The following is an 18,873-nucleotide window of genomic DNA, read 5'->3' as shown; positions in this document are numbered from 1 at the left end:
CTGATGACATGATTATATATTTAGAGGAACCTGAAAATTCCACCAGAAAACTTTTAGAACTCATAAGTGAATTCAGTAAAGTAGCAGGTTACAAGATCAATGCTCATAAATCCAATGCATTTTTATACATAAGTGATGAATCTTCAAAAAGAGAAATTAGGAAAACTACCCTATTCACAATAGCCTCGAAAAAAATAAAATACTTGGGAATCAATCTCACAAAAGAGGTGAAAGATCTCTACAATGAGAACTACAGAACACTAAAGAAAGAAATTAAAGAAAACCTTAGAAGATGGAAAGATCTCCCATGTTCTTGGATAGGCAGAATTAATATCGTCAAAATGGCCATACTACCAAAAGTGCTATACAGATTCAATGCAATTCCAATTAAAATTGCAATGATGTACCTTACAGAAATAGAGCAAGCAATTATGAAATTCATCTGGAAGAAAAAAAAACCCAGAATAGCTAAAGCAATCCTCAGTAGAAAGAGCGAAGCAGGGGGTATCGCAATACCAGATCTTCAACTCTATTACAAAGCAATAGTAACAAAAATGGCATGGTATTGGTACCAAAATAGACAGGTAGATCAATGGTACAGAATAGAGGACATGGACACAAACCCAAATAAATACAATTTTCTCATACTGGACAAAGGGTCCAAAAACATGCAATGGAGAAAAGATAGCCTCTTCAACAAATGGTGCTGGGAAAACTGAAAAACCATATGCAACAGAATGAAATTAAACCCCTATCTCACCCTGCACAAAACTCAACTCAAAATGGATCAAGGACCTCAGAATCCGACCAGAGACTCTGCATCTTATAGAAGAAAAAGTAGGTTCAAATCTTCAACTTGTTGGCTTAGGATCAGACTTCCTTAACAGGACTCCCATAGCACAAGAAATAAAAGCAAGAATCAACAACTGGGATAGATTCAAACTAAAAAGCTTTCTCTCAGCAAAGGAAACTATGTGAAGAGAGAGCCTACAGAGTGGGAGAATATCTTTGCCACTCATACTTCAGATAGAGTGCTAATTTCCAGAATCTATAAAGAACTCAAAAAACTCTACACCAAGAATACAAATAATCCAATCAACAAATGGGCCAAGGAAATGAACTGACACTTCACAGAAGAAGATGCACAAGCAATCAATAGATATATGAAAAAATGTTCAACATCTCTAGTAATAAGAGAAATGCAAATCAAAACTACCCTAAGATTCCATTTCACCCCAATTAGAATGGCGATTACCAAGAACACAAGCAACAATAGGTGTTGGCGAGGATGTGGGGAAAAAGGTACACTCATACATTGCTGGTGGGGTTGCAAATTAGTGCAGCCACTCTGGAAAGCAGTATGGAGATTCCTCAGAAAGCTTGAAATGGAACCACCATTTGACCCAGCTATCCCACTCCTTGGCCTATACCCAAAGGACTTAAAATCAGCATACTACAGAGATACAGCCACATCAATGTTCATTGCTGCTCAATTCACCATAGCCAGATTGTGGAACCAATCTAGATGCCCTTCAGTTGATGAATGGATAAAGAAACTGTGGCATATATATACAATAGAATATTACTCCACCATGAAGAATGATAAAATTATGGCATTTGCAGGCAAATGGATGAAATTGGAGGATATCATGCTAAGTGAGATAAGCCAATCTCAAAAAACTAAAGGACAAATGATCTCGCTGAGAAGCGGATGAGGACATATAATGGGGGGTGGGAGGGGTTAGTGTTAGGGTTAGGGTTAGCTTTAGGGTTAGGGATAAGGAGGGTGGTAAGAATGGAGGAAGGAAGGACTGTATAGAGGGAAAAGAGGGATGGGAGGGGTGGGGTAGAAGGGAAAAAAATAACAGAATGAATCAAACAACATTACCCTATGTAAATTTATTATTACACAAATGGTATGCCTTGACTCCATGTACAAATAGAGAAACAACATGTATCCCATTTTTTTACAATAAAAAAAAAAGAAAAAAGTTAATGGTTTGACAATAATAATTAGAGATTTTAATATAGCATTCTCAAAAATGAAAAGAACAACTAGACAGAAGATAAGTAAGAAATATAGTATTTATTCCAATAAGCTAACCATATTAACAGATAAAGAACCCTCTACTTAACCTCAAAAGCATATATATTCTTCTCAAGTACATGTTACATTTTCCAGGATAGACCATATATTAGGCCACAAATGAAGGCTCAGTAACTTTAGCTGGGCAAGATGGCACATGACTATAATCCTAGAGGCTAGGGAGGGTGAGGCAGGAGAATTTCAAGTTCAAAGCTAGCCTCACCAACTTAATGAGATTCTGCTTCTGAATAAAATATAAAAAGGGCTGGGGATGTGGCTCAATGGTTAAGTATCCATAAGGTAAATCTGTTACAAAAAAAAAAAAAAAAAAAGAGTCTCAGTAGGTTCAGTAGCTTTAATGAGAGAGCTATCCCAATCCCATGAAAAGTATTTTTCTGACCACAATGGGATAAACTTAAATCAGTAACAGAAGCAAAATCAATGCTAAGGGAGAAACTGTATAGATGTTAACATTTACGAAAGCAAGATTCGAAATCAACAACCTGGATGGCCTAAGGAGAAAAAAGAAGTAAGTAAAATCAGAAATGCAAACTGGGGCTGGGGCTGTAGTTCAGTGGTTAAAGACCTTGCCTAGCACATATGAGGCCCTGAATTCAAGTCTCAGTATGGGGGACGGGGCGGGGGGTGGGTAATGAAAATGGGGACATTGCTATCAATTCTACAGAAATACAAAGATGAGAAAAGAGTACTATTATGAACAATTTAATTCCCACAAGTTGGAGAATCTGAATGAAATGGATAAGTTCCTAGAAACGTAAAACTTACAAACTAAATCAAGAAGTAAGAGAAATCAGATTCAACTTGCAACTAGCAGAAAAATTGGGTTAGTAATCAAAGAATATCTCAACAACAACAAAACTTGGACCTGATGGCTTCAAAGGTAGATTCTTTAAACATTTTAAGATGAATTAACACCAATTCTCCTCAAAGTTTTTCAAAAAGTGGAAGAAGATGGAATACTTCCTAACTCATTCTATGAGACCAAAATTACACTAACACCAAAACCAGTCACTACAAGAAAAGAAAATAATGAGCTAATAGTCTGTATTTTTTATTTATTTAAAAAAAGTTTTTTAGTTGTAGAAGGACACAATGCCTTTATTTTAATTATTTACTTTTATGTGGTTCTGTGGATTGAACCCAGTGCCTCACATGTCCTATGCAGGTGCTCAACCACTGAACTACAACCCTAGCTGCCCAATATTCCTCATTAACATTCATGTAAAAAATCCTCAACAAAACACTAACAAAATGAATTCAGCAGCACAATTATAAAGGTTAGGCACCATGACCAAGTGAGATTTATTCCTGGAATGTAAGAATGGTTCAAGTATGAAAATTAATCAATATAATTCATCAAATTAACAGAATGAATATCTAAGTTGCTGCAAAAAAATCATTTGAGAAAATTCAATACCCTTATGATAAAACATTCAATAAACTATCTCAAGATAGTAAAATTATATATGAAAAACTGCATGACACACATAACAGTCAATGTTGAAAGATTGAAACTTTTTTCTCTAAGATTAGGAAAAGACAAGGGTGCTCACTCTTGCTACTTCTAATCAATAAGTACTAGTCATTCTGGCCAGAGTCAAGAAGAGAAAATAAAAGGCATCTAGTTGGGAAAGGTAGAAAAATAAATTTCTGTTTGCAGATGATATGATTGTATATGTAGAAAAATCTTAAAAGATTCTGAAAAAAAAACTATTAGAAATGATAATTGAATTCAGCAAAATAACAGAATGCAAAGTCAATGCACAAAAATTGTGTTATATTTTTATGCAGTAATAATGAATAATCTGAAAAGGAAATTCAGAAATCAGTTTTATGAAAAATAGCAACGAAAAGATAAAATACTTAAAAATTAACCAAGGAGATGAAAGATTTATAATAAAAAGTACAAAATATTTCTGATAGAAATTAAATAAATGGAAACACATCTCAGCTTCATAGATCAAAAGCCTTACTATTGTTAAGAGATCATCATTACCCAAATAATTTATAGATTCCATATAATCCCTATCAACATCTCAATGATGTTTTATACAGAAATAGGAGAATTCATTCTAAAATTCACATGGAATTTCAAATAGGCAAAAATATCTTGAAAAAGAAGAAAAAAAGTGAAAGACTCATACTTCCTGATTTTAAAACTTACCAGAAAACTACAGTATTAACCTAGTGTAATACTGGCATAAAGATAGATATAAATACAAAAGGAATAGAATAGAAAACCCAGAAATAATCCTTCACATATATAGTTAAATTATTTTTTAGGACCATGTGTCCCTAAGCAAACAATGAAGTTGGACTATTACTAAATACCATAAGCAAAAATTAACTTAAAGTAGATAGATAATAATAAAAAAAAAAATCAGTGTAGGACCTGAAACTATAAAACTCTTCAAAAATATATTGGATGAAATATTTACCATGAGAGATGAGTTAGCAGTGATTTCTTAAATACGACACAGACAACCAAAATAATTGGATTTAAAAAAAAATAAAATTTGTATATCAATAAACAAAATCTTCCAAACCAGGATTGGTGGTACATGCTTATAATCCCAGTGACTCCAGAGGCTAAGCTAGGAGAACTGCAAATTCATGATCAGCTTCAGCAACTGAGCAAGGTCCTCAGCGACTTGGCAAGACCCTGTCTCAAGGAAAAACAAAAAGTGCTAGAACTGTAGCTCAGTGGTAAAGCACCCCTGAGATCAATTCAATCTCCAAAAACAAAAAGAAAGGCAACCCACATAATGGAACAAAATATTTTCAAACTGTATATCTTATAAGGAATTAAATAGAGAACTCTGGAAACTCCAAGAACAACAATAGTAACCTGATTAAAAAATGATCAAAGAATTTGAATTGACATTTTTCCATAGAAAACACAGATGGCACAGAAAAAGATGCTCAACATGGCTATTAGGGAAAAATGCAAATCACAATGATAGCAAAAAGCTACCTCACACCCATTAGAAGGGTGTGATTGCTAACTGTATGGCTCAAAAAGAAACAAAGAAACAGAAAGAAAGAGAAAAGAAGGAAGGAAACGATTCAATAAGAAAACAAGTGTGGAAAATATTTCAGTAGTATCACAAGAAATGCCCCAGCAGCTGTTCTGTAATACTCATAAAAACCAACAAATAGCTGCTCAAGAGCATGCAAGAGTATGGTTGATCAAGGAGAAAAGATTTCTGATTACACTGACCTGGATAATCTTGAAGATCATCTGGGTATATTTCAGACATGATCACCTGCAATTTTTATTTTTGGTAATAGTTGAATAATTAAATCATCTCAGATTGTTTTCATTCCCTTTGGTTATATTGTTATTTCAGCTGAAGCAGTAGAAAGTGATTGAATATAAAAAAAAAAATCAACTGCATGAAATTCAACCCCAGATTATTGAAATTTTATTAATCTGATCAGTTTAAATAGTTAAACTAAATGATTTAAAAACCAAGTGGGTTTTTTTGGATCAGATAATCATACAAAAATGAATAATCCAGTTTGTCTGAATTCATCAAATACTAAATAATTCAAAATTTCCCTTTGTTTTCAGTGAGTAGAGATAGATCAATTGTTTAAAGGCAGTTTTAAAAAATTCTAACAGGATTAAATTGGTCATGGAGTGCTCCATGTTTTAATTCTCAGCATCTTCTTTGAACAACTTGTTTAACAAAAAATATGTTTGGAGTCCAGGGTTAAGGACAAACGGTGCAGGACTGTTTATTATTATTTTGTGGGCTCATTCAGCAGTTTTTTAAAATGAAAGTTCATGTCCCCGTCATGATCCTAACGTCAGGTTGTTAGGTCATTAATTTTCTTCCTCCTCTTCCTGACACACATCTGGAAACTTACCAGCTACTTTCCTATCCAACCTCTGACTGGGCCTATTGAGAAAGTCAGAGCCAAGTAACAATTCTGACTAACCACCCTTCTCCCTCCTGTTGACATTTCTACCCTTTCCTTCCCCTGGTTTAAGCTGGGCACTCCCATACCCAGTACTATTTGTATTCAACACAAATGCAAACCAGCAAGTCAATAAAGACAGCATCTAGAACAATGGTTCCTCTTACTCATCCCACTCCACTCTACTCTCCCTGTCCACTGCCTCTGCTGTATGTGAACTTGCACTTCTTAATCTGTAGCTCTTATACATCATATCCCATTATTTCCCTCTTCTGATTATACAAAGAGTTTCCTAAGGATAATAATAGTAGCTAACCTCAGAGCTTAATACGTGCCAGCCATTATTTTACCCTTTTACCTACTTTAGTTATTTCAGTGTTTGGTGGTAGGTTTCTCTACCAATTTGTAAGTGACTGAGCTGTCCCCACCAACTGAGGTGTGACTTTGGCTCTGAGGTGTTCTTGATCAACTGAGTCAATGATTTTTCAGGTTCTCTCTGATCCAGACACCTACATTCTCCTTGCAGTTCTGTTTCTGCTGTGATTCATCATACTTTATATATATATATAAAGTATTTATATATATATAAAGTATTTATATATATGTATGTATATATAAAGTATTTATATATATGTGTGTGTGCATATATAAAATGTGTATATATATATATATATATATATATATATATATATATACTCCTTGACTTACATATATATATACTCCTTGACTTACAATGAAGTTACATCCCAATAAACCCATTGGAAGTTTAAAATGCATTTAATACACTTAACTTATTGAACATCATAGCCTAACCTAGCCTGCCTTAAACATTCTCAGAACTCTTATGTTTGTCTATGGCTGAACAAAGTCATCCAACACAAAGTCTATTTTGTAATTAAGTATTGAGTTCTCATGTAATTTATTGAATAACTATATCCAAGAACCGCTGGCAACATAGTCCACTGTAGAGTATCAGATATTTTTGTTTGGTTGGTTTGTTTTGTTTGTCTCTTTCCACATTTTTATTGGTACATTATAGCTGTACATGATGGAATTCATTGTTACATATTCGTACATGCACACAATATAACATCATTTGGCCATTATCACTCCTCAACATTTCCCCCTCTATCTTCCATACCTTGGTGCCTTTCCTCTACTGATCTCCCTTTTAGTATTAGGAGGTCCACGCCCACCTTTATTCCCCTTTTTCCTCTCTAGCATCAGCATATGAGAGTAACATGACTAATTAAATGGGAGTTGCAGGTTGCTGCCACTGTCCAGCATCTGAAGAAACTATAGTATTGCTAATTGCTGTCCTGGAAAAAGACCAAAATTCAAAATTCAAAATATGGCTTTTACTGAATGAATATTATTTTCTCACCATCATAAAGTCAAAAATCTTATCAGTCAGTGACTATGCATATATAAAAGGCAGGCAAACCTAGAAAACAGACTATTCAGTTCTTTTAAAAATTAAGGATCTCATTTTTATGTTGTATCTGGGGTCTCTTCCAAGACAGAAGCCTAGGAAGGAAATGCTGGGAGTTTGGTCATATAGTGCTTACAGTGTGCCTCACGGATCAGCTATTTTCTAGAGTGGTGAGCACTGCCCACCCAGTTGAGTGTCTGTCTTGTCCTCTCACAGTTATTTCAGTGTTTGGTGGTAGGTTTCTCTACCAATTTGTAAGTGACTGAGCTATCCCCACCAACTGAGGTGTGACTTTGGCTCTGAGGTGTTCTTGATCAATTGAGTCAATGATTTTTCAGGTTCTGTCTGATCCAGACACCTACGTTCTCCTTGCAGTTCTGTTTCTGCTGTGATTCATCAGCCACTGCAAATCCCAGAAGGTTATGTACTCATACAGAACAAAATAATCCTGTATTCAGAAGCTTAGTGCAAAAAGAGCAGAGTCCCACCCAAGAGGGACTTATCTACTGTCCTGGGAGAGAAGCTCTTTGGGGAAGACAGGGAAGGGTGCCTTTCCTACACTCTTCTAGCAGCTTTCGAGGTCACCAGAAGTGTCCTTACAGCCTGACACTGGGTGCCAAACTGACAAAAGACAAAATTACAAGAAATTTAAAGATCTTAGCTACCCTTTACTCATGATTATAGATTTGGGCATCCCTGAGAATCAAAGAAGATTGAAAGAATCAGCAGGATGTTTAGATGACATTTATGAACAGAAACTAAAGTGACGTATAAAGACAGCTAAATTGGTTATATCTTTGGGTTTTGCCTTATTTGAATGAGCTGACTGCCTGTGAGTTACTGAGGCTGTTTAATTGACTAAGAGGTAGCCACTTGTTATAAAGGCTTATTCCTAAATAAGGCTTTTAGTTAGTCCATGTAACAAGTCAGGCTGCAATTTGTCATGTGTTAAATAGTGTGGATCTGGATCGTCCCTCCCTGGCCCCCACTAAATTCATATGTTAACAGCGTGGTCTCTAATGCATCAAGGTTCAGAGGTGGGGTTCTTAGAAAATGATTGTAACATGAGGGTTCTGATCTAATTAGCAGTTTAATCCATTTGATGGATTAATAATTTGAATGGACTACTAGGTGATGAATTTGGGCAGGTGGGTATTGTTTCATGTGCACATGGGGAATATATCTTGTCCCTGGCTCCTTTCTTTCTCTTTCCATTTCGCAGGTGCCATGAATTGACCAGCTTTCCACCATGTTGTTTCTACCTTAGAGGCAGTTGGTCATGAACTGAACCTGTGAAACCCTAAGTCAAAATCAGGTATTTTGGTTATAGTCATGGAAAACTGACTAACTTATCATTTGAGGACTCAAACACAGAGGCAGCTTCAAGCTCAAACTTAATTTAATATATCTATTGGGTAGCATCAACTAATGTGCCTCGTAATAGTTGAAATACAGTCCCTGGGTCACCATTCCTGTTATTTACTGAGGAATCATTGCCTGGTGACTCTCACAATACTTGATATCATTTATTAATGTTAATTCATGTATTATTGTTTATAGGATTACAAAAAGCAACCTTTTGGAGCCCCAAACCTTTAAATATTAGTAAAGCCTTTTGATACTAAATGACAACTAATACTTGTATGATGTATCAATTTGGAGTTTCCATCTCTTTTTTTGGAGAATTTTCTACTTAAAAAATGTTATTGAGGCAGGGAAAAAAGAAGGTATATGTGATATGTAGATCTTAGTATTTCTCCTAAGTCAGATTCTAGCTAAATAACCTTGGGAAATTAAACTTTTTATTTCCTAATCTGACAAATGGGAGATAATCTCTAATTTGGAGATTTCAAGATTAATTGAAATAATATGTATAGAATGATATACAATGGATGCTAAAATGACAGAGGAAGAGGGTGGAAGAATTGATGCCTGTGATTTTTATAGGAGTAAAAATATTGTAATAGTAAGTAGCCTCTATAAATAGTGCAGAAAGAGGATGTTGGCTTTCTTAGAGAAAGAAACTAGTTGTTGTGTTTGTTGTTTTGTTTGCTTGTTGAAATAAAGACCTTTATAACAAGGTGCAAGAATCTTTTCTGTATTTTTAAGCTCTTTAATTAGTATATTCCTACTTGGTTTTCTGATTACAGTGACCCTATCTGATCTATCTGATCTTCCATTATTATTTTCTGTGCTCATTGTACTACCAACTTCCTCACAAAAAGATGAAATTTCCTTTTAGCATGTTATTAAATCTTTTTCTTCATTGAAAAATAGCTTTGGAGTAAAAGATAAGCCTACTCTTTGTGTTCCTTGAGAAGGCATTTCAGAAACCTATGGGTCATATTGAGTAAATGCAAGATTCTTAATTTTAGAAACTCAATTTTATATTATGTAAAAGAAAAGTGAGACCAAGCAACTATAAAGAAAAGAAAAAAGGAAGATAAAATTATCGTATCCATTTTAAAAATAAATATATACATAAAGTAACTACATACGAGTTCAGTAGCCAACTCGGAATATGATAAGAAAAATTAGCGGACTGATTTTGAAAGAAAAAGTCGACCTGATTTAGTTTTCTGAAGGCTTATGGGAAAATAAAATACATTTAAGAAGCTGCTAAGATCCAGTAATTGAAAAATCTTTCAAGTTAAAACCAACCAGAGAAAGAATGATACAGGTTACTACACTAAAGTGGGAAAAGGGATATAAAATTTTTATATGAAGAAAGTCTTCAAAAAAACATAAAGAAACCACATACAGAGGACTTCAAGGTGCCATATGTAAAAATAAGTAGAAGCAAGGTGAGGGATTTTAGCTTTCACAATGAATGAAAGGATTAAATGCCAAACCACAGGAAAGTATTTCAACTAGAAATAATGGGCTTTTGAAGTCCAGTCTCAGAATACAGGAGCAAAGGTAAAAGCTGTTCTGCTGACAAAATAATAATTAGAAATGTAGTATTTTATATTAGTATTAGGGGAGAAGAACTGACACAAGTAATAACAGCAATGATTGCTACTTCCTGAGAAAGTGCACCAAGAGGAGAGCCTGGCACTCTGGAAACCCACTTCCTGGAATGACTGAGAAAAGGTCTGAAAGTGGGATGGTAGAAATTAAAGCCCCACTGGAATGCCTGGCAACTGATAAGGGAAAATGTACACCAGGTCTTAATAATATATCATTATTGTTACGAGATTTATAGCAGACCGTTCCACTGTATCAAAACCTTTTGCAGTAAAGGGATCATATAAAAGGATCAATAAAACAAACCTTTAAAACAATAAAGCAAACATATTCCACATGTTTTAGAGGAAATAAAGACAAAATTAGTTAATATTTTAGCTTGCTTCGGTCTTTTATGCCAGGTTTGATTAGTAAAAACTCAAAACAGAAATAAACATTATTTTTCTAAAGTAAGACTGGGAATTTAAAAATCAAAACAGGAGTAGAGGAAGGATATAGTAAAGATCTGGCAGTGTTCTGGTTAATTTGTTTAATGTGCCTAGTATCGAAGTATTTATTCTTAAAGTTGTACGGTTTGAATTAACTTTCTAGAATATTAATTATTTATTGGTAAGTTTCCTCCTTTTTAACAATACCTATATCAACAACTTATGCTATAAATATATACTATACAAATATTATCTATTAAAATCAGTACATACAATTGATAGGAGAAAGTACTTTTAAATCTAAGTTCTTTGCATATATTAACTTTTTATTCCTTATAAAAAGCATACAAGGTAAATCATCACCTTCTTATAAGTGAGAATACAAAGGCCTCAAGGTTTGAGTGACTTGCCCCAGATCAAGAGCCTGCTGCTCTCATTTGAGTCTAGGCCCTCTGGTGTCACAGTCTCAACCACTGTTGTACAGCCACATGATAGGAAGATAAACCACATAAATAGGAAGATAAATAAATATATATAAATAAACATATATATGGAAATATACATTATATATATATATTTGCTAATTTTCTGTTAAAGCTATGAACAAAGAAAAACAAAAACAAAAACAAAAAAACACTACCAGAGCAGAGGAGGACATACCTAATTGAGTGCTGGGAGGGAGGATTAGGAAAGGTCTAACTGAAAAATGAGGAGGGATTCACTTAGGCAGTAAGTTGGAGGAGGACATTGCCCGCAGAGATGTAAATACATAGTGGTGTGAGAAAGCATGTGTCCAGGGGAGGGACAGGTGACAAACAGATGCCTCTGGTGCACAAAGCAGAGCATGTGTAGCCACTAACAATCATTAATTTATTTTCACAGCTTTCCTGCAGATGAAGTGAATATTCATTCACTAAATTTATCGTCCTTAATCTGAAGCCAAAAATTATTCCCATCAAGTGAAGTCGACTTCCAAAGTTAATAGTAACTAAGAAATTGACTGTTGTATTGGAGGTAAATTTTATCACAATGGCTAAAGCGACTGATTATTTCAAATCCTAACTATTATTCTACCAAAAATATTTTATTCAGCTGGTTGGTCAGTTCATACTGTATGGAGACAGTACAAAAAATTGTTCACTGTTTTATGTCTTGTATGTGGAATCTAGCCTTAGAATATTCTATCTTCCTACAGAACATAGATCTCTTTGTTACCATTAACTTGTCTATGTTTACAACTGCTATTTTAAAATTATTAAACCATTTTTGAAAAATATCACATGGCCTATTTTCTCACAAAATCTTTATTTAATAAGATTTGAAACAAGAAAATAATACAATGAAGTGATTTCATAATGATAGATTAGACCACTAACAGTTTTTAAATCTTTCAGTTCTTCTTAGCATATAATTAAAGATATCAGAATCTTTTTGCTTTATTTTTAGATGTTAGACTATGCTCTCAATAAAATAGATTTCTTGAAGTCTTTTGAAGTCTCTTCTAAGAGTTAATGTTTAATGTTCTGTTGTGCTGGGGGCCATGCCATACGGACTACGCCAAGATGGCGCCTGGCAGCCAGCCAGAAGTTGTTTTGATCACATTGGTGGTGAGGAAGTCGGTTAGCATAAGCACACCCAGGTGTTTTGTCATTGGCCGTATTCAATTAAGTCCACGCACACAATGAGTGCACAGGTGTTCCCGGGTGTTCCTGATCATGCCTGCTGGTTTTGACCTTTACTGTGATTGACAGCTAGCTCCTCGCCTAATCTTCGCATAATTGGTGTCAGCCCTACCCTTCACCTCCTGGAGGGGATATAAGCCAGCTCTTCTCGAGTGCCGGAGTTCCCGGGTTTCCTGAATCTACAATAAACTGTTCGGAATTCAAGAGCCTCACTACTCGTTTGTCTCCCACGCCAAATTGACTCTGCTGGATGGCGTCACTGTTGCATAATTTGTACCCTAAATCATTGAACTAGACAACTGATTTTGGGATTCATGAAATTTCGCTCCCTCTTCTCACGACTACTATAATATTCTACTCCTACTTCCCTCCTGTTTTAATTCAATGCCATTTTCCTAGAGTGAAACTAGATTTTAATTATGAAGCCATGATTGGGGATCTGATATCATTATATAGTTCCTGCCATTATTTCCATTAGAATTTACCTCTTATTCCCATCCCAACCCTCCTGTCAAACCCCTTTTAAGAGGCCAAGTTCCTTGAAGGTTCAGCTCTTGAACTTGCTCATACTCACTAGCAAGATCTTAGCTACTGACGCAAGGCAAGCTATAATCCAAGTTGTTTATGCCCTCCAGAGAGCTCCTAGTTCCCAATATATACTTAATAGCTCCCAATCACCTCTAAACATTATCTCCAGAAGGCCCCCCAAATGATTCACTTTATATTTATATTCACAATAGTAATGAGAAAACAAACAAATAAGTAAACAAAAAAATATATATATAGTCCTATTCTCTCCACAGACCGGGAGCTCTACAGACCCACTCTTCAGAGCTGCCACAAGACCAGAGTTGTCCCCCTACCTTTCTAGTATGCACATTCTTCAAGTTGCTGAAGTCAGCATTAGGGTCAGGCAGTTAGTGCAGAATAGGGAATTGGGTCCAATCGAGAAAATGGAGGTCATTCTGAGTCCGGGAAGTTGGAAACTACCCTTGGAAGTTTGGAATGTTTGTGTCTCCAGAGTCCTTTGATCCCACCCCTCCCAAAAAAGGTTGCTAATGAAGCAACTCCTGAGCAGACAGAGAGCTGCTAATCAATGCCCCCTGGGCTGCTGCTGTCTTCCTGCCTAGCAGCCCACCTGCTCACCCCCTGGCCATCCCATGGGATCTCCTGGGCCTCGTCACAGAGGCAGGAAGGAGAAAGGTAATGGGGGAGAGAGCAGGCGAACAAAGGAGACTTCAGTCTATAAACGGGGCAGGATGCTCTCTCTTCTGGGGATACTGTACCAGTCAAGGCCCCCTTTCTCCCTCCTGGGAGAAGTGTGTTACTACCTTTAACTAAAACCTGCTCTATATGCTTGCCTCAGCATGCTTCTCTAATGTTCAAACTTCAACATATGAGGAAGCAGAACTTGTCACTGATAACCGGCAGTATCACTGCTAGCCCACTGTAAGGGATCCCACAGGTTCAGGCTGACTTTGAGGGCAAGACCCAAATATGGACTTTTCTTGACCTCTGTATTTAATCTCAATCTCTAAGTTTGATCTTAACCATCAAGCAAGTCATTCTCACCAGTCATAAAGTAAGAGTACTGGGCTTTAACTTCAATGTCTATGACTTTACAGTTATTTACCCCCTTTCATCTAATTGGGGTTTACATTATCTGTCCTATAGGTGATGGCTTACTATTCCAAGTTAATTTACGGTGTTTGCTCTTGAAGCAGTACTTCTGCAAAATATTGATTAGGCAACAATTAGAGTTTATAAGGAAAGTACAAAATGGAATTACCAACAGTAAAACATTCAGTTTGTTCAATAGCTATCTTGAATTTTGGCTGAGTTATTTATTATATCCCCTGTTTGAGATTACAGTAATCTTTATAACAAACATCAAACTTTTGAACACAACTGTAAATGAGTTAAAGTTTGGCTTCTTTTGGAGCCATTCTAACGTGCAGCAGGGTTGTGAGGCAGAGCTTTATCTCAGGTAAGATGGAGCTTTTCACAAATCTTAGGTAAAATGTTCTAATCTTGAAGCTAATTTTTCCTCTTTTGCCATGACCAGCATGACCAATTCTCAAGTTTAGTGAGGGGCAAAGGAATATTAAAAATAAAGGTTTATAAACACAGATTTTGAAGATTAAGCTGAGATTAGATGGAACTCTGTTCTCTGATGGAAATGCAGATCTAAAGAGTTATGTGAATAATCTTTATATTATGTATGTAAGCATTATTCTTTGTTTTCAGGAAAGTTACAGAGACTAGGACATTAACATAACTTTTTTCAGAGCTGCAAAGTGCAATGTTAGGAGCTCTGTGTAGCTCTTAAGGAAGTTCACTGTTCAAAGTTACTGTAAGGTGGGCAGGAACCAGAGAAGGGAGCTGATGAAACACTGGTTATCTAGCAAAAGAATTCCTTTCTGCCCAAGAGCTGTGTGCCTGAGATCAATGTCAGAGCTGATAGGACTCCTGTATACAGCCTTCCCAGGGAGGGTACTGCCATAGCAGTTAGGCATCTTGTGTTCCTGCACAGGAACACTCCCAGGCACCAGGCATGCCACAGTCATGAAGTCATCAGAGACCCCAATCTCAGTCACTGTTATCCCATTTTTGCTACTGCGCATTACACTTTTTCTTAAATGTTATTTTAAGAAGTTTACATATATTGACTCCTTAGTCTATATGAACATTAGTTAACACAATTTAACATTATATCTAAAACATGAATTAAAGAAAGGCTGAGAGAGCTTTTAAGTTTCCTTTTGTGTGGCAAAGTGGCAAAATGCTTTCATGTTTAACCTTTAAACAAATCAGGCTCTCAATAACTTTTAGAAATACATTTAACAAATTTTACATATACTCTATTGATGTCTATTGATGACAGGTCCTATATAGAATATTAAATGATAGGTTTACCATTACAGACAAGTTTAATTTGGAGAATAGCAGTTTGATAAATTTTCTGCTTTAAAGGCTTGTATACCTAGAAAATATGAACACATTTAATATACAAAGAATAATGTTTTTAAGTATGTTACTCCATGGAATAACTTTGTAAATTAATTAGATGTCTCTAACAAACACGTTTGAGTAATCCTATATGTGTCAACTCTAATTTACTCATCTTATTTTTAAAAAACTGAGATATTAGATAAGTGTAAAAAAAACCAAGATGTTAGACAAGTGTAAACAGTATTTGCAGTCTCTTTCCTGTTGAAGAAAAGTCCTAGAAAAATTGATGTTAGACATTTTATAAACATTAACATTTTATTAGTTTTACTACCTAGAGACTTGTGAATTAATTTTAAAGACATTTTACTTCTATTAGTTTACCCAATTTAAATTGAACCTTTTTCAATTATGTGAATTAAAAATATTTGGATCCATTTTAAAATTTTAATTTTTATGCACCCTTATATTTAACACAAAAGTAAAGGCCTTGTAATGCTTATCTCCATTGCAATGTAACAAATGTTCAAAAATAACTCTAGAGTTGGATAAAAAGAACTGATCAAAAATCATTAACTTAGGTATGTAGGATCAAAATTGTGAGCTCAAAAATATAGCATTTAAGAAAAACAAAAGTACTAGAAGGAAAATGATAATGGTCATTAATTACAGCATGAGAAAATGAGAAAGAGAGAAGAGGTGAAAGGGAGAGAAAAAGTATTCTGAGTTGCAGCCTAGGAGAAATTTAAAATGGACACTTTTCTCCTTGGGTTCCAGACTGGTTTCCCACTGAGCATTCTGGTTTCCTCCATTTACATTTCAATGTAAGCTTTGACTGAGATCTGGATCTAAAAGGGGCTAAAATGTTCTAGCAGAAACTTGATGCTTAGGGCCTTTTAACCCTTTTTCCTGGTTAGTAATTAATTTAGGTTTAAACGCAGAAAATTGTCAAACAATTATCTCCCACTACTTGTGGGGAATGGGGCTGCTTATATTATATGGGGAAGCAGGGGAAGACGGAGAAGCAAGGCCTGGAGGCGCTTGAGCCTGCAGGAAAAGCCAAGAAGCAAGAAAGAAGAGACTTGAAGATAAGGAATCCCTTTCCATCTGCCCGCTCACTCACCGAAGCTGTGTGCCATTACACAGATGAATTTTGATGGCTTTAAGCCGGGGGTCGGGCAAAGGGTTCCCAGGGTTGAATCTGCCAGATTGGAGGACCCTGGTCCCATGGTGGAGACTGATACAGCCAAGTCTATGGCCAGGGCATCTGCGGCCATTTTGGATTGATTATCTAAAGGGTACTGTGGCCAAATATAAACCAGGAGTCAAGCAGGGATTGAATCTGCCGGAATGGAGGGCCTAGATCCCATGGTGGAGGCTGATACAGCCGAGTCTGTGCCCCAGCGTCCCGAGGCCACAGAGTAGTCGACTGGAGATGAGAAGGCAGCACATAGATGGTGTCGTCACACAAACATCAATGTGGGGCCAGGCAAAAGCCGAGAAGAGTTGAGAACCTGACGTCAGGGTTTTTGAGTGCGAGCGCACAAGCACGAGATGAGCCTCAACCCTGAGAGAGAATCTCCACCATAAAATCAGGAATCTACCCGGCAGATAAGACCGACTATAGGGCCCAGCCGTAACTGTAAAAGTTGTGGCTGGGGTACCCCCACCCCTCAGCCGCCTGGAGGGTCCCGGATAAATCGGCCTAGGGAAATAGGCCTAGAGGACTCACCAATCTGAAGTCCGGTGATGAATGCAGAGCAGAGCGTCCGGGCAGAGCGGAAGGTGAGGCTGTGTCCGGGGGCACTGGGGCTCAGATGGGGTTCCACTCGCTTAAGAGACAGTGGAAGATCCCATCTGAGTCACGGCACCAATGTAAGGGATTCCATGGAAACCACGCCAGACACGGGAAATCACATAAGGGAGTTTATTAAGCAAATAGAGTGTCTCCATGCAGGGTAAGAGAGAAAATGAGAGGAAAAGAAAGGGAATGGGATAGGGCGCATGCAAGAAAGTGTGAAAGCAAGGAGGATAGAGAAAGTGAGTAGGAAAGAGAGAAAGATGAGGAAGGATGGCAGGGTAGCTACAGTAAAGCAATTGAATTCCGCTGGGCTAACAGGGGACCAATATCGGAGAAGGATACTTGCAAGCTGACTGATGAACCAATAGCTAGCTAGGATGTTCACAGATTGACAAGTGGTTGGGAAGCGGGGAAAATGGCTGCACCAGAAAGGTCAGGGGGAGTAGCTTTGTACATTACACCCACAACTATGAGATTTCCATGACATGCTCATCTTTCCAAAGGAATTGGACTCAATTATAATAATATGAATTTCAAGGACGGTTGGTTGGCCCAGATGCCAACTAATGATACCCATCATTTTAGTCAACTGAAATTGCTATATCAAAATGCAATGAACCAGGTGGCTTATAAAAAAAAAAAAACAGAAATTTATTTCTCATCTCCTAAAGGCTGAAAAGTCCAAGATCAAGATGCTGAAGATTTGGTGTCTGGTGAGGGCCTCCTTCCTGGTTCAGAGGATCTTCCTCTTGTGCAGGAAGAGAGAAAATGAGCTCTCTGGGGTCCTTTTGATAAGGGCTCTAACCCATTACCTCTCAGAGCCCCACCTTTTAATACTAGCACTTTTAGAGTCAGGATTTCAACATATGAATTTGGGGAGGACACAAATATTAAGTCATTTTAGGAAGTCACTTGGCCTCTTAAATTTCATGTCCTTTTTATATGTAAAATACATTCATTCCATTCTAACAGCCCCAGTGCATTTCAACTCTCAAATCTGAAGTCCAAAATCTCCTCTCTATATTATCTATATTAGATTTGGGTGAGATTAGAGGATTGTCACTAGAAGACTGACTTCTTCTAGTGACAGAGAGGGGACATCAACTCAGTGTAAGTGGGGCTTTTGATATACATGATGGAAAAGAATTTTAGCACACACCAGAGACAGATTTATTTAGGAAAGCAGATACACACTTAAAGGAGAATGCAAGATATCCCAAGGGAGCGACATCTTTTGGGGTAAAGTAGGAAATACACATTCAAGGGAGAATGAGGCCATCTCCAGAAAGGAAGACAGCCACCTATCGATTTGGGGTATAGTATTTATAGAAGAACAGTACCTAGGGGCTGGACCAGAGGAGGAGGCAGGGAAGAGTTATACAGTGTTGTTGTCAGCTTTCCTAGCCCTTGTGCATTGCTCTCACATTACTTTTTGCAGGCAAAGGCATGGGTCAAAGGCACAGGCCAAGGGCACAGGCAAAGAACCTGGGCTGGGTTGCTCAGGAATGCTTGTTTTGCATTTCAAAAGTTCAGGGGCATTTCCTGCATTCCAACAGTTCGTGGGCACTTCTTTTCTGAGACTC

This window comes from Sciurus carolinensis, chromosome 12, assembly GCF_902686445.1.
Source record: "Sciurus carolinensis chromosome 12, mSciCar1.2, whole genome shotgun sequence".
Taxonomy (NCBI): domain Eukaryota; kingdom Metazoa; phylum Chordata; class Mammalia; order Rodentia; family Sciuridae; genus Sciurus; species Sciurus carolinensis.
This window is presented reverse-complemented; position numbering follows the sequence as displayed.